This window comes from Eleutherodactylus coqui, chromosome 6 (genome assembly GCF_035609145.1).
Source record: "Eleutherodactylus coqui strain aEleCoq1 chromosome 6, aEleCoq1.hap1, whole genome shotgun sequence".
NCBI lineage: Eukaryota > Metazoa > Chordata > Amphibia > Anura > Eleutherodactylidae > Eleutherodactylus > Eleutherodactylus coqui.
In genome coordinates this window covers 138,446,169-138,469,354 of record NC_089842.1, presented here as the reverse complement: position 1 = coordinate 138,469,354, position 23,186 = coordinate 138,446,169, and the positions used below count along the sequence as shown (strand labels likewise).

Genomic DNA, 23,186 nt, shown 5'->3' with positions numbered 1-23,186 from the left:
CATACAAAAGACACAATGTCAGAATTGCTATTTGAGGCCTTAGTCAGACGGGCGATTTTTCACGCGATTTGCGGATCGCATGACGGATACGCATCCGCAAATCGCGTGACCGGTGCGCGCAAGTCACCCGCAAATCGCCCGAAAATCTGCTCCTAGCCGCGTTTCATTAGAAACGGGCCGGAGCTGTCCAGCGCATTGCATTCAATGGAGACGGCAGTACAGCCGTCTCCATTGAAAGCAATGCGCTGCGGGCGAGCCCGGGATGAATTGTCGGTAAGGGCTTAAATATATAAGCCCTTCCCTGCAATCCATCCTAAAATGTGTTAAAATAAAAAAAAATTGTATACTCACCTTCTCCCAGCAGCTGGAGCTCCGCGTGGCAGTCCTGCAGTGGGTGTGAAGGGGGTGTGTCAGACCTGCCCCCTGATTGGCTCAGCGCTGAGCCAATCAGAGGCATGCCTCACTCATACCCATTCATGAATTCATGAATGGATGTGAGTCAGACCTGCCCCTGATTGGCTCAGCGCTGAGAGGCAGCAGTTACTCACCCATTCATGAATTCATGAATGGGTGTGTGAGTGTTTTTAGCCTCTGATTGGTCAGGGCTGTGACCAATCAGAGGCAGATCATTCAGCAGGCGGGGATTTTAAAGCCCCGCCGGCTGAATAGTGCCAAGAAGCAGTTCAGGAGAACTGACAGCAGCCGTGGCTGGACTCCGGCTGCAGCGGAAAGGTGAGTATACAATTTTTTTTTTTTAACACATTTTAGAATGAATTGCAGGGAAGGGTTTATATATTTAACCCCTTCCCGACAATTCACCCCGCGCACGCCGGCAGCCCATTGCTTTCAATGGAGCGGCTGTATTGCCGCTCCATTGAATTCAATGGGCAAACATCGTTCTTCTCTGTCACAGCTGTTACAGCTGTGGCAGAGAAGAATGATTTGTCTTCTATATGTTCTCAATGAGGTCGGCGCTGCTGCCGCCGGCCCCATTGAGCACATATAGAGAAGAGAACAGGAATCGCAGATCGCAGATAGGTGCGATCTGCGATTTTTTGTTCTATAATTTATCGGACGAGCGCATAAAAAGCGCTCATGTGTCCAATACCATTGCAAAGCAATGGTTTTATAAAATCGCCGGACGCATGCGCATGTGCAAATCGCGCGAAAAATCGCCCGTCTGACTAAGGCCTTATAGTTACCTCACGACATGGAATAAAAAGTGATCAAAAAGTCTTATGTACCCCACAATGGTACCAATAAAAGTCACAACATACCCCACAAAAAACAAGCCCACACACAGCACTGTAAACGTAACTATGAAAAGGTTGTGGGTCCTGAAATATGGCAACAGAAAACAGGTATTGAAAGATATACATTTGGTATTGCTGTAATTGTACTGACCTGCAGAATAAATTAAGCCAAAACTCAATTTTTTTTTCCCATTTTGCCCCATAAGATTTTTTTTTTTTTTAAAAAGCTTCTCAATACATTATATGGTACAATAAATAGTGTAATTAAAAACACAATTGACCTGAAGGAAACAAGTCTCATACATTTAAGCTTATGGAACTTTAAAAAAGTTATGGCACTTAGAAGGCAAAGGATGTAAAAACAATGACTAAAGGAAACTGTGTCCTTGAGGGCTCCTAAGCCCTTGCGTTTTTTTAAATGCGTATGTCAATGGAACTTTCTAATATTAAAAATTGCATCGCACAAAAATCGCAAAGCACAAACTTGCAATGCGTTTTTAACATTACAAAGTCCCATTGACATTCGGTTTAAAAAATTGCAACAATATCGCAGAGTAAAACAAAACGCTAGTGAGTAGGAACCCTAAGGCCTCATTCAGAAGAGCACATTTTCAGACATGCCAAAACACACGTGAATGAAGGTCCTTGCCCATTGATTTCAATGGAGCCGCCACTGCTGCCGGTGGCCCCATTGTAAGCAATAGGCTCCTGGAAACCCCTGCAGTGATTTTCGGGGAAGAGCTTTAAATATAAGCCCTTCCCTGAAAAATCATCCTTAGCTGGTGTAAAAAATATATATACTTACCTCTCCGCCACTGTCGGGGGTCAGGCGCGTCTAGTCGCTTGTCTAGCACTGCTCTGGATCTCTTTTTAGCGGGGATTTTAAATCCCCACCTACTAAAAGGGATGTGTCTGATTGGCTGAGTGCTCAGCTGAATAACAGCTGAGCACTGCCTGTGATTGGTCACAGTGCTCGGCCAATCACAGGCAGTGCTCAGCCATTCATTGAATTCTCTGAAAATTATCCCCAACATTTGTAAATAATTTAAAAAATATATACTCACCTCTCAGCCACTCTCGAGGCTCAGGCACATCTTCTCTGATTGGTCCCCGATACTGTACTGAATCTCTTTCAGCAGACAAGGATTTAAAATCCCCGTCTGCTGAAAGGGCTGTGTCTGATTGGCTGAGTGCTCAGCCAAACACAGGCAGCGCTCAGCCATTTATTGAATTCATAGGGGGACCAAGCAAAGAAGACACGCCTGAGCCGCGACAGCGGCAGAGAGGTGAGTATATATATATATATATATATATATATATATATATATATATATATATATATTTATTTTTTTTTATTTTTTTACACATGCTAGGGAAGATTTTCAGGGAAGGGCTTATATTTAAAGCCCTTTCCCGAAAATTACTGCAGTGGTTGCCTGCATCCCATTGTTTCCAATGGGGCTGACAGCAGCGGCGGCCCCATTGAAAGCAATGGGAAAACATTGCAATCCTCTGCCACAGTGCTGTCACAGTGTTCAGTGACAAGGGGACTCCCCACGGGCAATATTTACACGCACCACAGACCTATAAAATGCACATGCCCTATCTTTTGCAGGTGCGTGCATTTGCATGCCTGTAAGACACTGACATGTGAACACATCATAAGAAACCAATGGTTCTAAATAGACATGTGGTTTTATGCTCACCTATGTACGCACATAAACATGCTTGTCTGAATGAGTCTTAAGGCTAACTTCACATGGTTGCGGTGCCATGCTGGAAAACCTCGCGCATGTGTTTGACCTCTATTCAAAAGAATGGGGTTTATACTTCTACAAGATTTGTGTGTCTCGCAACACACAAATCTTGCACGATTTTATCGGCTGTGTGAAGCTGGCCTAAGTGTTTAAGCATGTTAACCCCTTAACAACCGCCCCATCGGGAAACTACGTCCTCAGAAAGTGGGCTTTAATCCTAGAGGACGTAGTTTTATGCATCCTCTTTGGATTAATGCCCACTTGCCTGAGGACGTGACAGCTCCATGCTGTCAGTGCCCGCAGGTAGCCGACAGCATGGAGCTGTCATCCCAGGATGCGGGCAGTCCCCCCCGGTATTGCGATCGGCGCTATGCAATGGATAGCGCCTATCGCAAAAAAGTTAACAAAACTGTGTAAAAAAGTAGTAAAGCCTGTGTAAAAAAGGCCGCCGCCGGCCTTCTGCGCATGCGCGCCAGACGATGACGTCACGCGCACGCGCAGAAGCCCGGGTGTCCCCGGCAAATTTAAAATCTCCTGGCTCCCGGCTCCTGAAGGTAGCTGGGAACCAGGAGGTGTTACCGGGGAACACTGTGAGCGGTCCCCGGGCCCGCGATCACCGCTATCCATTGGATAGCGGTGATCGCGAAAAAGTTGAAAAAGTAAAAGGAAAGTAAAGTTTCACCTCCCCTCATGGATCGGATCCATGAGGGGAGGTGAAAATACTCACCCCCGGTCCTCTGCGATGTCCCGATGTCCCGGGACCCGAAATCCCCATCTGCGCATGCGCGCCCAATGATTGACATCGGGCGCGTGCACAGAGGGGTTCGAGCCCCGGGAAATTCAAAATTGCTCTGCTCCTGGCTGCCATGTGTAGCCAAGAGCAGAGGGATGTCACTGGGGACATGATCACTGTCATCCAATGGATGACAGTGATCATGTAATGTAAAAAAAAAGTGCAAAAAGTAAAAAAAAAAAAAGTGCAAAAAGTAAAAAAAAAAGTTTTAAAAAGTTAAAAAAAGCTTGCGTTTCATCTCCCCCCACGGATCATATCCGTGAGGGAGGATGAAATGACGTACCTAAGGCCCGCGGATTTATCCGCGGACCTCACCCCAGTTTCTGCGCACGCGCCCGTCGCCAATATGGCAGGCCATGCGCAAAAGCCGTGGTAATTTAAAATCTCCCTGCTCCTGGCTACAAAACTTAGCCGAGAGCCTGGGGATTTCACGGGGGGCCGCGGTGAGCAATGCCTGGTCACGTGTTCGCCGTTATCCAAAGAATAATGGCAATCTCGTAAAAGTTAAAAAAAGGTGAAGGTTCATCTCCCCTCACTGATGCGATCGGTGAGAGGAGATGAAACTTTTTACCGGAGGCCTCCGTATTTACACCCCGACGCAATCTTCTTCCGTGAACTTACCCGGATTCTGCACATGCGACCTCCGGCAAAACACCGGACACATGCGCAAGAGTCGGGGAGCCCAGGAAACTTAAAATCTCCTTGCTCTCGGCGACCAACGGAGCAGTAACGGGTGGCCTCATTGAGCAGTCCCCGGTCACGTGAAAAAAAGGTAGCGATCTACCTTTGGCCAGTCTCACATGACCAGATAGGAATTACGGATTCCGCATGCGTCTGATCCGCAGTAATACGTAGATCAATCACATTGAATTACACAATTCCGCTGACATTAGTGGGTCGGAATTGCGTAATCCACTCGCAGAAAAGAGAGCGCAGCAGGTTCTATTTTACCGTGGATATCCACAACATAGAGCCCATTGTGCTCCATGGTCGCAGATATACCCGCTGCCCATATGCAACTACCTTGTATACGGGCTGCGGGTACCCGCGTCATCGCTAAGCCAAGGTGCGGGTAATACAAAAAAAAAAAAAATGTGTACTGCGAATGACCGCCTGTGTGAGTAGGCAGTTATGCGCAGTACATTACGCGGCCGTACGCAGGGTCACAGCCGGGCTCACAGCTGGGATCCGCTGCGGGCCTCCGCAAGCAGATTCCACCTACGGCTGCGTAAGCCCGGCATTATTCAGACTGCTATCTGTAATACATAATTTACAAGAAGCCCCAGGAACGTTCGCCTTCCTGCAGTTCCAGGAGCAGCATGTTGAGCGCCTTCTGTGTGAGACCACCGCACCTCATCAAGCTTACGAAGACTCATGGAACGCCACTTTTTACACCCCATCCCCGCCACTGAGGTCAAGAAAAGCCCCTCAAAATACATGAGAGGAGGGGGGATACACGGTTTTATTGCCCTATGTGCCCATCCCAACCAGCCTCCATAATTACCCGTCTTTGGAAATACTACACAGTTCACATTATTACTTTTATCTAAGATTTGGGGAACGCCGAAAAGGGCGCGGAGTGTGTGTGTGGGGCGGGGGGGGGGGGGGAATTTTTAGGGAGTCAATTTTTATTACGTACAAATGAGCAATGGGGCCTGGAATTTATTCAGTTGTGCCCTGCAATCCAATGGGTGTTCCCTCCATTACAGGCCTTGCCATGTTTCCTGTAAGTAGATTAGGGCCGCAATGGGTATGTTTTTGAACACGGGACAAACGGGGGTATCCATTTTGGGGTGAACGTCTTCATTCCTGTGTACGCTGTACAAAAAAAAAAGTTTTTAAATTGACAAAATTGCCAAAAAAAATGAAAATCGTAATTTTTTCCTTCTGCTTTGCTTAAATTTATTCAAATACTGTGGGGTCAAAATACGCAATACACCCCTAGATGAATTCGTTAAGGGGTCTAGTTTTTAAAATGGGGTCACTTGTGGGGGTTCTTTATCGTTTTGGACGCTCAATGGCTCTATAAGTGGGCAATGGGGCCTGGAATTTATTCCGTTGTACCCTAAAATCCAACGGGTGCTCCTTCCATTATAGGCCTAGCCATGTGTCCTTTAAGTAGATTAGGGCCACAAGGGGTATGGTTCTGAACATGGGACAAACAGGGGTATCCATTTTGGGGTGAAAGTCTTCATTCCTATGTGTGCTGTACAAAAAAAAACAGTTTTTTAAATTGATACAACTGCCAAAAAAATGAAAATTGTAAATTTTTTCCTACTGCTTTGCTTAGATTTATTCAAAAATTGTAGGGTAAAAATACACAGTACACCCCTAGATAAATTTGTTAGGGGGTTTAGTTTTCAAAATGGGATCATTTGTGGGGGTTCTCTGTCGTTTTGGCTGCTCAAGGGCTCTACAAGTGGGCAATGGGGCCTAAATCACCTTCATGCTAAATTTCTGTTCTGAAAGCCACCGACTACTCCTTTAATTTTGGGCCCCGTTGTGCATCCAGACAAAAGATTAGGGCCACAATGGATATGTCTCTGAACACGGGAGAAACAGGGGTATCCACTTTGGGGTGCAAGTCTTCATTCATGTGTGTGCTGTACCAAAAAAACAGTTTTAAAAATGACAGAATTGCCAAAAAAACGAAAATCACAATTTTTTCCTTTTGCTTTGCTTCAATTCATTAAAAAACTGTCGGATCAAAATGGGCAGTACACCCCTAGATAAATTTGGTAAGGGGTCTAGTTTTCAAAATGGGGTCATCTGTGGGGGTTCTCTTTGGTTTTGGCCACTCAAGAGCTCTACAAAAGTGCTATGGGGCCTAAAACGCCTTCAAGCAAAATTTATGTTCTGAAAGACACCGACTGCTCCTTTCATTTTGGCTCCCGTTGTGCATCCAGACATAAGATTAGGGCCACAATGGGTATGTTTCTGAACACGGGAGAAATGGGGGTATCCATTTTGGTGTGTAAATCCTCATTTTCATGGGCTCTATAGGAAAAAAATATGTCTTTAAAATGACATATTTGCAAAAATATGAAATTTTATTTTTTCTCCCCTAAATTGAATTAATTCCTGAAAAAAAACTGGTGGAATCAAAATACTCATGACACCCCTCAGTGAATACATTAAGGGGTGTAGTTTTTAAAATGGGGTTATTTGTGGGGGTATCTATTATTCTGACACTTATGAGCCTTTGCAAACTTGGCTTGGTGCAGGAAAACAAAGTGCTCCTCAAAATGCTGAAAAGTAATGTTAAATTTGTACGTCCTATAAATGGTTAAAAAAAAACACAAAAGTTTTTCAAGTGTGCATTCAGAATAAAGTAAACAGATGGAAATACATATCTTATCAAAAATTTGTACAGTATGTTTGGACATATTTGAGAAAATGTAAAAAAATGACAATTTTTTCAAAAGTTTTCCAATATTGGTACTTTTAATAAATATACACAAATTATATCGGTCTCTTTTTACAACCTAAATGAAGTACAACATGTGGCGAAAAAATAATGTCAGAATCACTGGGATATGTAAAGCCTTTACGGAGTTATGCTACGTTGAACGACGCATGTCAGATTTCCAAAATTTGGCTCCGTCACTAAGGCGCAAACAGGCTTCGTCACTAAGGGGTTAAATATGCTTTATAGATTGTATTTCTATAATAAAGTTGATATTAACTTGTTCACACAGTATGTAACTATTGAAAGGTCAATAAATAGGTGGCACAAGAAAAGTTCAAAATCAAATATTCTATTACGATATGAATAAACACGCTTAAGTAAATCTGTTTCTCTTTGTTATATATAGTGCATGACTGGAGGAGGAAGAGGAGGTGCATGGCATGGATTCAATAACACCTAAGGCCAGTTTCAGATAAGCATATTACAAGCACATTTTTGCACCCATATTACGTACAAGGCTGCCTACAATCTACTTGCAGTATTCCATAGAGACACCCCGGGCACCTGGCATATGTGGGGAGCTGGGAGGTTTAAGTGATGGCTTGTCACGGCGGCACTTACCAGGCTCCTTTCCCTGAGAGAGAACACGTAGTCAAGGCCAGAGTATATCTGCAGGCCACCAAAGACACCCTTAGGATAGGGAATGCCAATAAACAGCAGGATGGGGGTTGTAGTTGTCATGGATGACGCCACCATTCCTACAAATTGGTATTATACACGACAGAGAATAATCACAGGCACAGTCTTTTAGTACCTCTGGTCCCCAGGAATGGGTAAAGACTGGTATAGACTTTACTTGAATAAACTTGCAGTGAACTATTATTACAAGGCAATTTAGGTACAGTCTATACAGTGCAGGCAAGACAAGAGATCAGAGGTCAGGGAGGAAACACAGGATGACACCGGTCCTACACACTACATCTGTCAGGAACCGCTCCTGGAAAAGGGGGTAGGGTCACTCCGCAGACACTCTGGCAGCAATTATTGACTTTTAGGATTTGCACCCCGCTCTGGAGATATGTGGTTGTGACAATTAACAAGCATAAGTTGTATAGTTAAACACTTCTATGCAGTGTTTCTGGCTCTTGACAGCCACATAGGAAAACGTAAAGACTTAATTATTCAGAACCTCTGCACTGGCCTTGTCAAGGAAAGTGATTACTCACGAATGTTAACTCTCTGATCTGGGGCTCACTCCACTTACATCCAGAATACAGTTGCTACAGGAAATCTCTCCTTCTTTTCCATCTTCACCACAAAGAAGCTGAAGGTGCTTCCATGTGGCTCTGTGTTAGACTCTCTCAGCAGACAAGATGGAACTCCTTTCCCGTTCTCAATCACTCCTATTTATAACCTCACTCATACCACATGACATGACAGACTGATACATTTACAGGCAGACTATGATTTTATAAAAGTTAACCCCTCAAGTGCCACAGCTGGGCAACACACACATGGGAAATGACAAGACAAGCTTTGCACAGTGCATCCACATAAGATAAACATGTATGACCATTATGGAGAGGACCAGGATGATGTACTGGGCCACTACATACTGACCCAAACTCACAGCATCATACGTCCTTCTTTGTACAGTAGATCCACAGATGGGCCAGAAAAACTGCCTGTAGGGACATGGCCTAGCTGCTGAGAAGCTCAGCTCCTGCACCATCTACCAATTAGCAGAATCTTCTACCCTCAGCTACAACTCTAAAGTCCCATCTAGCCATGGGTTCTACCTTCAAGATACCTAAAATAAGAAAATCTTCTGCCCATTCAAATAAACTCCTCGACTTTTATTTAACATCAGGTGCACGGGCAAGGTGGCACTGAAGGAAGTTCTCAGGCTACTTCATAAGCTTCAGAGGAGATTGCTTAAGCTCCAAAACACAGACCCACTTTCCTCTGATCACTGCAGCAATACAAGCTCTCCCTTGCCTTCTGGGAAAGAGCAGAAATCTCCTGCTCCACACCTTACTCCACACCTCGGCACCCCTTCTCCACACCTTGCTTAGAGCCACCTCTCTCTATAGCAGCTACACTACCCTCCACCCCTGCTACCCAGAAATCAAGGCTGCGGACTTCAGAGGGACTCTCTGGAGCAGAGGTCAGTGCCATAAACACTCGTGGACATCTCTCTTGATTATCCCAGATAGCTTTGATGCAATGTCAGCTTTTGACAACACAGTCAGTATTGAAAAGCATGTTCCAAACTTTACGTCAGTCAATGCAAAGCAACTTTGCCCAACTCATAAATCCCATAAATGTGGCTATGCATCCCATGTAGATTATACTGCAACATATTGAGATATATGAATGAGCAGATCTATATAAAATAATATATATGTGTGTAACTACACATATCCTATTCTTCTGTCTACTAGAAGCATGTTGAGTGCATCTGAAAAAACTCATGCTCCCCTACAACTCTACATCTTGTGTACCTTGCCTGACAGGATGCATTTATCATCTCTCACTGACCGTAACCTTACTGTGCCTGATACAGAATATTCCTATTTGTATTCAGACTCCAGGAGAGTGTGGTGAGATAGATGTCTTAAAAGCAACTTTTTTTGCTTTCCCTAGAAGCATAATCTAGAGGTGAAGAAGTTGCGTAAACTGAGTAGTTCATCATAATCTAAGCTACAGTATTGCACTGTGACAGCTTCCAAGTATAATTTAACGTATGGAGGTGTACTGTCTGTTTATTTTAATAATGTTATATCACGCATGAGCCGATTTCACTCATTATGTAATGTGAACGTAAAGAAAGGCTTAAAGAATTCTGGAGGATCATATTAAAACTTCGAGCTTTCTGTTATGTAAACATAGGCTTTGATTTTTTTCAGTATTTTAGCCTTCTGTTATATCATCCTGGAAATGTATGAATTCAGTGCTACAATTCATCTTTTCAATACGGATTTTCCTTACACATTCTACTACTGTTCAATTAATGATCAGAGTGACAAATGGGGACAAAAAAAACATGCAGTTGACAAGGGGAATGGTATCACATAGTTTTCAAGTTATTCCTACATTTCCAGGAAGAATAAAAGAGGAGCTGCGTAATGTATAATAAAAAAAAATATCTTCTACTAATGTTATATGATGGGGAAATGCAACTACAGTAGTGTCCAGGCATACGAGTGTAATTGTGACATATTCCATTTTTCTTTCTTTTTTTTATTTTGTGATTGTAGAAATCTTTTTATTCTGCTGTCTGTACATAACTATGGGGGTGGCGATCTTTCCTGAACTACATTTAAAAGCCGGGAGGGGGGTGGGGGGTGGAGAGAATGAGAGAGATCACTCATCTCTAGAGGGGACCCATTGACTTGTATGGGAGACTATTCTAGGCATGTTTTGTGACGTGCGCAGAGGTCATTTTGCAGGGAGGGGGAGTAGATAGTAACGGTTTATAGCTCTTGTGAATGGTGACTCCCGTGTTATCTACATATAGGTGTTACCTTTCAGTGTAATCCTGCCTGTGATGTTAGGCCATATTTGCATGGCTGATTTTATCGTCTGAGTTTCGTGCATTGCAAGATGCAGAACACTTTATTTGCAATGGGTCTATGTACATGAGTGATTTCTCTCATGCAGCTATGCTGCAAAACAGAGGAATCGCAACGTTTCCTATTTCCGCGTGAGTCTCGCACGGGAGTAGTAGATGCAAATGTGCGGTGTCCCGCAAATCGTACAGCACATGGATGACAATTTTAGGCGTGACTTACTATCAGCCACTATTAGCCTTACGCTGCATTCCCACGAGTGCGAATCTCGTGCATTGCTAGACACACAAAATTCACGTGAATATGAGCTCCATTCTTTTAAATGATGCCATACACATTAGCGATTTTCTCAAAGAAGTGCTGCGAGGTTTAAAAAAAAGAAAAGCAAAAAAATAAAGCAGCATGTCCTTTTTTCTCCGTGTCCCTCAGAACGCATCGCCCATTGTTTTAAATGGGACAGTCAGACTGTGCGATCTGCACATGAGTGCGATATGAGTTTCCCATTGAAGGTTTCTTCATTTCTTCATTTTCTGAAGAAACCTTCTTTTCAAAACAATATTCTAACAGCTAAAACAAAGCAAATAAAACATTCTGCTCTGCTACATCTGCGGTGCAAGAAAAGGGACAAGCAGAATCATGTATAAACACCCTGTATAAACACCCTCTCACCTTTACTAACAGTTAAATCCAATGTAAAGTTTAGCTCCAGTTGCTTGGAATGCCAGCTCTCCTAAACAAAGTTTAGAGCTCCCCCTGGGCCAGGAGAGACACAGATGGTTAAACCACGTCTCTGACTACCTGAGGCACACTGTACATATTATACATTGGTAGTCTAAGACATTACATGCTGATCAGACTGACCGGCAACTCTCACATGGGCAGCACTGGTCAATCGGAGCAGGTGTAGTGTCTTATACCAATGATGCATACCAGTGCACAGTGTACAGCAGGCACTCTGAGAAGCTGCTGTGGCCATCTTTCTTTCTCCAGGCCCAGACAGTCACTTTAACTCCTTAACGCTCCAGGATGTACAATTACGTCATGGACGTTCAGGGTTTGTATGGGGGTTAATCCTGCTCTATACAATGTGGGTGCCAGCTGCTTTTTATAGCTGAAAAGTATCCGCAACAGCTCCGATCAGCTCCATTGCTGATTGCAGCTGTTAAGTCTTTAAGAACATGGGGTGCTATTCTGTTGCAATGACAGCCTGGGTCTCTCATGTCCCCTATGGGGACTAAAAAACATGTAAAAATCAGTTTTAAAAAGTTTTAATAGGTATTGAAATAAAATAAAAGTTAATAAAAGTTTAAAGAAAAAACCCTTTGCCATATTTTATAATAAAAAAGCCAAAACATATTTGGTATCGCTAAATCCATAAAAGTCAGATCTATCCAACTAATGCATTATTTAACAGTGAACATTTTCAGAAAAAAAAAACAACACCAGAGTAGTGCATTTTTGGTCACCCTGTCTCTGAAAAAATGTTTTATTAAGGGCTTATTCAGATAGGCATATATCTATTGGGTTTTCATGCCTGACCGATATACGCTGTCCCTCTCTGCAAGAGGAGGAGGCGGGCCTAGCTGTGAGCTAGTGCATTGAACTCCCGCCCCCTCTCCGCCCTCTTTCCGCCCCTCACCACTTTTTGCAATGGTAGGGGGCAGGGTAGGTGGAGCTAAGCTCCACCCACTGGACTGCGTCATGGGCATGCACACTAGGAGACTTTGAGACTTGCTGCTAACTCCTTTGGCAGCTCACAAACAATTCCATTTCTGTATGCAATCACTGGTGGCAGGCGTCTTCTTCAGGTTCAACGTCATGTGATCACATACAGCGACCATCTTCTTATGGTTGTATCATGTGACTTGATGGCCGCGGCCATCTTGTGTCTAGGTAGAGCACGCCAATTGAATGAGTTTTAAACCTTCACCAGCCCACCCTTCATTTTTTATAAATTGCTAATACTGAATGACAATCCCTTTAATATTTGAATATTATTCACTCACAGTATGGTGGCATTATTCAGCAACTGTATGGTAGTATTTTCTTGTCACACTATGGTAGTGTTAACTGTCATGTTGTGGCAATGTTATAACTTACGGCTTGGTGGTGTGACCTAGTGCAAGTACAGTTGTACTAGTTAGTCATGGTATGCAGTTGATAGACAGTCACAGTATGGCAATGTTACTCGAGAGCTATATGGGGTGGAGACTCTGCAGTTATGCCCCTGTGGGTGGCTTACATAAAAGCACAGGACTAAATATATTCAGACCTCCCATATTTATATCAGACCCCTTAATTAATATCAGATACAGGACCTGCTAAATATAGTACATTTTGATTCCCTAAATGTATTCACACTCATGAATTAGTTTTATTGAGGGTGAAAGGCTGAAAAAAAATATTTTTTTAACATTTATAGTTTTTTTTTTTTTAATTAGTAGATTTATGCAAAATAAAGTATGAGAATGGGCTCTACATTTTGTTTCGTATGTTCTGATATATATTATGTATGGTTTTGGATTACAACGACGGTTTTGGTTGGCGTCAACTTTGGGTCATCATTTTCTTTTTTTTGCATATAATTTTTTTTTTTTTAGGGCTTATTCCAAAGTGCGTATATGGGTTTTCATGCCCGGCCGATATATGTTCTCCCTCTCTGCAGGGGGAGGAGGCAGGCCGGGTGCAGTGCACTGAGCTCCTGCCCCCTCTCCGCCCCTCGTCACTGTTTGCAAAGGGAGGGGCAGGAAAGGGGTGGAGCTAAGTTCTGCTCTGCCCCACCCCCACCCATTGCAAATAGCGGTGAGGGGTGGAGAGAGGGCAGAGAGGGGGCAAGAGCTCAGTGCACTGCTCCCGGCCTGCCTTCTCTCCCTGCAGAGAGAGACAGTGTATATTTACGGGGCGTGAAAACCCAGCCGATATACGCACATCAGGAAAGAGCCCTTATTCTGTAACTTTTTTTAAACTTATTTTTGTAAGGATTTTTTTTTACCATCTATGACACCCATGATGTCATATAAGACCTCTGGGGATCATTCACTTTGTCTTTTTTTTTTACTTCACACTTTTCCACTGTAGCTGGGGCATCCATAAGAAACCCTGCAGTGACATCAGTCACTAACAGAGCTGATCTGGCTCTGAAGGACCCTGCAGCTCTGTTGTAGCAGGGGCTCTTGGCAGTCACGTGATCGCCGGGTCATGTAATGGAAGAAACACTTTCACTTCTTAGTATATAGCGCTCATTACCTGGGGGGAAAAAAGGCAGAAGTGATTAAAAACCGCTTCTCCCTTCTCTTCCGGATTCAACAACCTGACCTGCTCCTACTTAATTGCAGGAGCAGAGGCTTTAATCCCGCGCTGTATTTTTTGCTTTCGACCAGGATTAACCCTTTGCAATCCAATTTTGGCTTCAGGGTTTACTAAGGAGCTTTCTTTTTCAGCCATTTTACAATGACGCCATCTGCTAGCTAGAGCCAGTACTGCAGTTTGTGACATGCTAGAGAGGCCCCCGACAACAGAGATGCCAGTAATATACAGTAAGAATACCCTGCCGGACATCTTCTGACATTGGAGCTGTACAGGCTTCAATCAGAATGTTGGAAGACATCAGACAGGGGATTGGAAAGGGTTAAAGCCCAGGACCAAGCACTGTAAATTTGCAGCGCTTGGTCCTTAAGGGGTTAAAATGTATAAGAGTAATATTTGCTTGGTATTGGTGGAGGGCCCTGAGTTAATTGCAGTCTACCCACACCAATGACTGACCAATACTGAATGGGTATCACTATGATTAATATGCTCTGCACATTTTACAAATCAATCCTGACACTAGCTGCAGCCTTCATTGGTCTCCAATTTTAGAATATTAGATTTAAGGTAAGTACATATAAAGTTACAATCATTAGACAGAAGCTAAATATGCGATTATGCAGCATTACTTTAGGTAGCATGAATCATGTAGCTCTCTTTAAACAGTGTCAGCATTTCTTTGCACACATAATGATAAACAGCATTAGCCAAAGCATGGAGGAAAATAAAGATTTCAAAACAAATACTTACGTGTAATTTGTATGTGGAGCAGTTCTCTTTCACTAATCAGCAGTTCTAATCAGCTGTTTGTATGGGCAGCTGCTATGGATCGAATGTGTGATCCTCATCACACTGTGGGCTTCATAGCAGGCATAGCAGGAGTGCTGCTCATCTGTACATACAGCTGATTATTGAACACCCTACTGCTCCCCTGCCTCCACCAATCAGCTGTTTGTACTGGCCACTCTGCTCTCCTGCTATGGATAAGGTCTCGGCCGGCTGCTGTGTGAGAAGGACTTGTGAACCTTTTCATCTGCTGGCCAGGTCCAAATTTCGGCATGTTTGCTTTATAGGATCCCCCTTGCGTCTTATAAAGCAAATAATACAGTAACAATTCCAAGTCTTACTGTATATACGCTTAATCTGGCCTTACCCATAGTACTAGTCCTCTTTTGGCCCCAACAAAGTAATTATGCCTCCTCTATGGAACCATTTTACTATGGTACCCCCACTGTGGCCCCAGTTTTTTACAGTACCCTCCTCACTGCTCTCCATCACTCCATGAATATTTCCATCCAGCAGGTTTCAGCTATAAAATCATTTTCATTAATTAGATGCTACTGTTGGATGCTGCACAGTCTGTACACACATTGTCAGGACAGTGTCCAGGATATGGGGGTCCCTGGTAAATCCCGCAACCCCTGTCCCTGCCTACTTGCCCCCCTGGGCTGCCCCCCTGGGCTAACCCCCAGGGCGACAACTGGGCGGTGGTCCCTACCCTCACTAGGGAAGCGGGACACGGGAAGACAAACAGACACTAAAGACAAACAAACTGTAGAATGGTCAGACAATCCGAGGCGGCAACAGGAGGGTACGCAGTACAGAGGGGAAGGCAAAACGTAGTCAAAGTCCAAAAGCAGAAGTCAGAAAAGCTGGGGTAACAAGAGCAGTGAAAATAAACGCGGGTGTAGCTGGAGAACCAAACTAACACTGGCAAGAGCTGGAAGGAAAACACACACTTTTAACTGCTGTCAGAGCTCCCGCCCCAGCAGCTGATTGGGGCGGGGAGCCTGACAGCAGCAGGGCAATCAAGGAGGTGCTGGGGACACGCCCCCAGCCTTGCAGAACAGACTGTTACCAGGAAAGCCAGCTAGGTAGTCAAGTAACTAGAGAAGCACTTGCTGCCTCCCTAGCAACCCGGCGGTGACCAGTTTTACAGCGGCCCAGGGAGATTACTAGAACCGGGGCTCCCCTACGCCGCACTCCTGTAACCCGGGTGGCATGACCGGTGGTGCGGGCATGGCGGCCGCGAGAATTGCTGGTTCTGACAGTACCCCCCCTTCTACGGGGGGACACCGGACCCCCATGGCCAGGAGCGGGCTTGAGCGGGAAAGCCCTGTGGAATAATCGGACTAGGCGTGGCGCATGAACATCCCTGGCAGGGACCCACGTCCTATCCTCAGGGCCAAATCCTCTCCAGTGGACCAGGTACTGCAGCACACCTCTAACCCGTCGGGCGTCAACAAGCCTTTCTACTTCATACTCCATTTCCCCCTGTACCAAAGAAGGAGGGGGCGGGTTCTGGGTGGGTAGAACTGGAGTCACGTACTTTTTAAGCAAGCTTTTATGAAAAACCTTGTGGACCTTCCAGGAGTCCGGAAGTGACAACTTATATGACAGAGGGTTGATAACCTGCGACACAGTAAATGGGCCAATGAACCGAGGAGCAAGTTTCAGGGAGGGAACCTTAAGTCTCAGATTCTTGGATGACAATAAAACTTGCTCCCCGACCACAAAAGGTGCCGAGATAGTACATCTTTTCTTGGAATATTTACGTAGTTTCTCTTGGGAACCCTGAAGGTTCTTACGAACCTGGGCCCAAACTGTGCACAGTTCCTCAGAGGATATGTCAGCGGCCGGATTGTTCGAGACAAAAGGAGTAGAAAGCGAGAACCGGGAGTGGAACCCATAGTTACAAAAAAAAGGTGACAATTGGGACGACGAGTTAACATGGTTGTTAATAGCAAATTTGGGAAACTAGGGAAGCGGGACACGGGAAGACAAACAGACACTGAAGACAAACAAACAGTAGAATGGTCAGACAATCCGAGTCGGCAACAGGAGGGTACGTAGTACAGAGGGGAAGGCAAAACGTAGTCAAAGTCCAAAAGCAGAAGTCAGAAAAGCCAGGGTAACAAGAGCAGTCAAAATAAATGCGGGTGCAGCTGGAGAACCAAACTAACACTGGCAAGAGCTGGAAGGAAAACACACACTTTTAACTGCTGTCAGAGCTCCCGCCCCAGCAGCTGATTGGGGCGGGGAGCCTGACAGCAGCAGGTCAATCAAGGAGGTACTGGGGACACGCCCCCAGCCTTGCAGAACAGACCGTTACCAGGGAAGCCAGCTAGGTAGTCAAGTAACTAGAGAAGCACCTGCTGCCTCCCTAACAACCCGGCGGTGACCAGTTTTACAGCGGCCCGGGGAGATTACTAGAACCGGGGCTCCCCTACGCCGCACTCCTGTAACCTGGGTGGCATGACCGGTGGTGCGGGCACGGCGGCCGCGAGAATTGCTGGTTCTGACACACATGCCCACTTCCCCAGCTAAGAGAGCCGTGTAGTCACCCAGAGTTAGGGTCCCTCCAGCAATTGTGGTCTGTTCGTCTTTATGTGCAAGTTCATCTGTGTTTGGTGTATGTGTTGGTGTTATCAACCTTGTTGGAGTCTGTTTGTTGGTCCTCCTAACCTGCTGTGTGTGATGTGATTGGTGTTTGAGGGGCTAGAGAGGGGTTCTAGAGAAAGGAGAGGGAGAAGAAGAATGTAGGATGTAGTAGGTGGAGGGGGTGATGTGCGCTGAAGTCAGTGGTGCTGACACTCCTGACTTGGGGAACACAACTTGGGGGAGAAGTTGGAGTATGGTTGTCGCACATTTCCCCACTGAACTGCATCGCCAAGGGAGGAACAAAATCCACCACAGCTAGGACAATGTGCACAGGAGTACGAGAGGTGAAAGAGCATTTAAGAAAATTCTTTCTAAGACAGGAGTGGCTGTCCCAAGAGAATGTCCATTAGCTAACTATGACTGAGGGTGGGTTCACACGAGCCCCTCCCTGAAAAGCCCTTTACGGCTGCTGGGGCTCAGCAGCGACTTCTGCCGCTGTCCCCGTCTCTGTAGCACTGCTGAGCTATCAGCAGCCAGGGATTTAAAATCCCGGCCTGCTGGTAGCTCTGATTGTGATTGGCTGAAGCACTTCAGCCAATCACAATCAGAGCTACCAGCAGGCGGGGATTTTAAATCCCCGGCTGCTGATAGCTGAGAACTACAGAGCCAGGGACAGCGACACTATTTTAAATGGCTTTTCAGGGAAGGGCTTATGAAGCCCTTCCCTGAAAAGCCATTGACGGGGATGCCGGCAGCAGGATTCTCTACCGCAGTTGTCATGTGTGACAGCTGCGGTTGAGAATTGAAGAATTCTTCTGCTGCATCTGCCACAGATGTGGCAGATGTAGCAGCAGGGAATTCTTTTAACTAGTGGGGGTAAAGGAAACATCTGCCACATGCGGCAGATGTGTTCTTCATGCCCGCAGGGGTCACGGCAGCGGTGGAGAAGTAATTTTTCTTTTTGCACTAAAATGTTTCTTTTTCAGGGAAGGGCATATATGTAAAGCCCTTCCCTGAAAAGAATGCACGGAGCCGGCAGAGCATTGTTTTCAATGGAGCCGCCGGCAGCAGCCGCGGCTCTATTGACAACAAGCACGCAGCTGTGTTCACGCGTGTTTTTGTTCGTACCTAGGTGCGCACGTATGTACGCACCTAAGTACACACAAAAACACTCTCGTGTGAACCCACGCTGAGGATGTATGTGCCTTGGGAAAAAAAAGGACTCCTTGTTTTTTATGTGTGCTGAAAAGGTGTGCAAGGGAAGTAAGCGTGTCAAGAAACGTGATACTCAACTTGTTCAAGAGCACTTGTTTCTCATTGAAAAGCAAAAGCACCTACGTACTGGAAAATCAAGAGTTGAAAACGTGAGTAAAAGAAAACCGAGTGCCTCCAGTTTTGAAAGATGTAGTTGTAGACTCATTTATTTACTGCAAGTCACTCATCTAGGGACACTGGGATAACAAAGACGATCTAGAACTAATCCTCAATAGTAAGGACTGTTATTTCTTATCCATCTGCAAGTGGCTGAGCTGGGCTGTACTTTGGCTCAAAAGAGAGGAGACGGTAGTGCCACCATAAAACACCACCATCTTATACCCCGCCGTCTTCCCGGCTGAAGGCCTGGCTCTCGGCCACTGCAGCAGGTGTTATATAGAGTGTGTAGCATTTACTGTCTGAGTAATGATGATTTTACTTGTTAGATGGAGTTACTCATATTAGTCATGCCAAAGTGGTGAGAAGCAGGATAGATGGCATGCCTTCCAAGACAGAGTGATAGGCCCCAAAATCTGGGACTAAGCCGCCAAATCTTGGATGGTTGGGAGGCATGTTTTAGGCTAAACTACAATACCATATAGTAAACCGAAATAGTGGTTTACTATAGTATATTTCTATGAAAAGTTTTTTTTATTTTTAAATCTAAAGCCATGCTCACAAAATAGGGCTCAGGACACAAATGGATATCACATTAACCCTATATTTAATAGTAAAATACAGGGTTAACATGGTATCCATTTATGTCCTAAGCCCTATTTTTTAACGATATCAATAAAATTTAGTTTTAACACTGTTTATACTGCAAAGGGCTATTTAATACTAATAGACTTTTTTTCTGCCCCAGCGAAACCTAAAGCCACGCTCAGGATACAACTGACCATCATAGTTGGCTGTATAGTTGCCGACTTTTCTGACTACAAAAAGAAGTTAATAGAGATAGGAGAAAGAGAGCTTATCTGTTATTGACCAGGGTGCTGTAAGGTGGCCAAACCTCATAGGTATATAATGTCCCTACTGAGAATGCTTGGATCCAAACAAGTAAATCATCCTGTCCACCGTTCAATTATAATGATTGTTAGTGATTTATTTTTTTTATTCGTTTTTGATGTTCTTTTGAAAATAATTATTGTTATTATTTTAAAGTCAAAACTGGTGGTGGACACAGTACTAATATGGTTGGGATCAGCAGCCATCAAAATGCCACCAATCAACCAGTGTCTGGCATTGAAGCTTAGGCCCATTTATTTCAATACTTGTAGGTTGCACAGAGCTACAGTAGCATATGGTCAGTTGTTAGTTTTAATTTCACAACAGACTTCAGTATGGAACCAAACAAACCTCAGAAGCATACAGACTGCTTAATATTTTAATTTCTAAAAACAGGGATTTTAACATCGTCTCACCATAGAAAGGAAAACAATACAAAGCTGCAAAAAAGTGTAAGGATTGACTTATATTGGAAGTCAGTTCAATTTCTCTACTCTTAAGTGAAGGTGTTATCCACCCTGCAGCTATAGAGATTTTTAGAAGCTTTGTGTGTGAGATTGAAAGAAAAAGGACAGATATTGTGCGGTCCTTTAACCCAAAGGAATCTCCCACTAGGTCTTGGTTTAACTGAAGAGGAGTTTACTTTAAAGATAACAAGGTGCAACTATCTAGCTGAAACCCACCTAGCAATTACAGAACCTGCCAGCATTAAGAGATGCTAGTACAAAAATATGGTATGCTGTATTGAAGAATATACCTAATATGGAAGTTATTTTCATTATTATTTTCCTTAGAATGATTATTGTTAAAGTAATGCTGTAATAGTGATCTTTTTAGTAACACTCCTCTGAAGACATTGTATTTTCATACTGGTTAATAACTTCTAGGCGAAATAATCTATCCAATTTAGACTGTGTTTACAAAAATCTGAATCACTTCACAAAACCATATTACAGTATAACATTATCAATGCCCGATTACCAAATAGGCAGAGTAGGCTTCAGTCTATAGGCCCTGCATCTTTTAGGCTCTCTGCAACAAAGGATCAAAATAATTATTGATTTGAGCTTGAAAGAAAATTACAATCAAGCTTTCTTAAATTGTGTTAAAAAGATAGAAAAAAGGTATCAACTCAAAGAAATGAAAAATTGAGATTAAAGACGCTATAGGGAAATATGATTAAATGCAACATGCTTGCCTGAAACATGTAAGACGGCACATGTCCTTTTGTTCCTTTATGTCTTCCTTAATCATCTAATAAAGACTGAAAGCTTTTAACCCAATGCTGGACTTTCTCCATTTCCTGTCCATTAACATCTTAAAGTACATAAACCATAGACACCGGGTACACATCGCAGTTTCTTCAATCCAAAAAATTAAACACTGTACTGTTTGTGCAGTTTGCAAATAATTCTTCATTTCTCTTGGTCAAAATTCAGACACATATACAGGTATACACACCACCATGATTCAAATAATGTCCATGAGCTTAGGCCTTTTTTAGCTGCAGCAGAGGAAGCTTATGGCATGCCTCTTGCACCCTTAGTAGCAATGCATCGGGCCTCCTCCCACTTCTTGAGGCTCATGCGCACAGTGCACCCACCACCTGTTAAACCACAGCATGACATCCAAATCTTTTGCTATGCATCTCCTATTCTTTTTATTCCCTGTCAAAATATCTTAATGTTTCCATTAGCTCTACCAGCCAGGTCGTTTTGTGCGTGGGTAAAAATGCAATTCTTGTTTACAAAATTAGCAGTATCTTTTTGCAGTGTCTCCAGATAGGCACATGAGTATTGCTTCTATTCATGTTGTGTATGCACAATCACATGTGTCTCTTAAAGGCTCATCTTCCATCAGTTAGTATAAAATTTTGGTGCGTCCTACCGGTATGTACATATAATGTAGAGTAGTGATGGTCACCTCCACCTAGTGGCTGACATGCATCCTACACATCTTAGTTCAGTGTTATCCCACTAGAGTGTGCTCACAAGAAACCTTGAGGAACAATTTTTTTCTGTGAGTTAGTGTGTTGCGAGTTCCTGCCAAGTCTAGACGCGAATAGAAGATTCAAGAGCACCAATGAGTATATATATCTGACATCTGCGGTAGTTAGTTAGCTTTTCCGAGTTATAATGAAGTTTGATTAACTTCACAGTCTAATTTCTACTATAACAGAGTTAATCAATCTTGTTCAGACTATTGCATCTCTTTTGTAGACACAGAAAGTCGGAGGCTGAAACAAAGAACTACCAATGCTTGTCTTGTATATTAAAAATTGGTTTATTAAAATTGTTGGTTGGTAAAATTAAATGCATATTAGTATATAATTTGCAAGATAAACCCCCAAGATTTCGACTGCCTAGAGACCTTCACAGGGTTTAATCTGACACTGAACATTGTGGTTAAAGTAGCATATGGTGAGGGTGCACTAGGTGGACTAGAACAACGAAAGATGTTCAACCAGACTTGTATTGATTTTTTTCCTTCTAAAATCAAATCGAATGATAATTCCACAAAGGAATGAATTTTCTGAAATCAACAGGATAACTTTTGCTGGTGTTTTTATCATGGAAGGATTTTTTTCACCATACAAGTCAATAACTAAAAATGCAACATTATCACAAGACAGCTGTGACAGATGGGACACGTGAGTAGATTAGATTCTAAAAAAATCGAATTCACTTGAATTGAAGTAATTTTTAACCATTCCCCACTATTCATGCGCACTTGCTCGTACCATAGCATCAAAACAAATACATATATTAGCTAAAATTGTGATTTGTGAGGTATTTACAAACCAAGAAATAGAAAAGCTAAACTGGAGAAGTTATGTCATGATTATTCAATAGATTGACCCCTTAATTGGTTATATTAGGCAGTTGTCACACAGTGAAAGTCTGTGACAGCTAGGACAGTGTCCATTTGGTTGTACAACAAAATTTAAAGGCAGGTTTCTTAATCCATAGTTTTTTCTCTTCTTTTCTCTATGGCACCTTGAGCAGCAGCTTATTCTGCCTATCCCTCGTCTTGGTTTCCTGTATGTGGATGAGATAGGAGTTCAGGTACCAGAAGTGGCATGAGAGTCTGCACCAAAAATGTTTCCTTTAGGGTGGCTTCACACGAGCGTGTTTTTGTGCGTACATAGGTGCACATCTATGTACGTGCAAAAACACACGTGTATAAAGGTCTGTGCATTGCTTTCAATGGAGCTGCGGTTGCTGCCGGTGGCTCCATTGAAGGCATTGGTCTGCGGGCACCCCCGAATTGTTTTTCAGGGAAGGGCTTTACATATAAGACCTTCCCTGAAAAACGAGTATTTTAGTGTAAAAAAAAACAAAACGTACCTGTCCGCCACTGTCCTATCCACACGGGGATGAAGAACACATCTGCCACATGCGGCAGATGTTTCCTTCATCCCCGCAAGGAAAAAGGATTCCCTGCTGCACCTGC

General features: G+C 43.7%; 1 long non-coding RNA gene across 1 annotated transcript in view; it reads left to right on the top strand.

Moving 5' to 3' along the window:
- LOC136631473 (uncharacterized) overlaps positions 1–23,186 on the top strand; it is a 69,267-nt gene that overhangs the window by 24,179 nt on the left and 21,902 nt on the right. The window contains exon 2 of the long non-coding RNA XR_010793025.1: positions 7,619–7,673. This is a non-coding gene — a long non-coding RNA (uncharacterized lncRNA). The remainder of the gene's footprint in view (positions 1–7,618; positions 7,674–23,186) is intronic.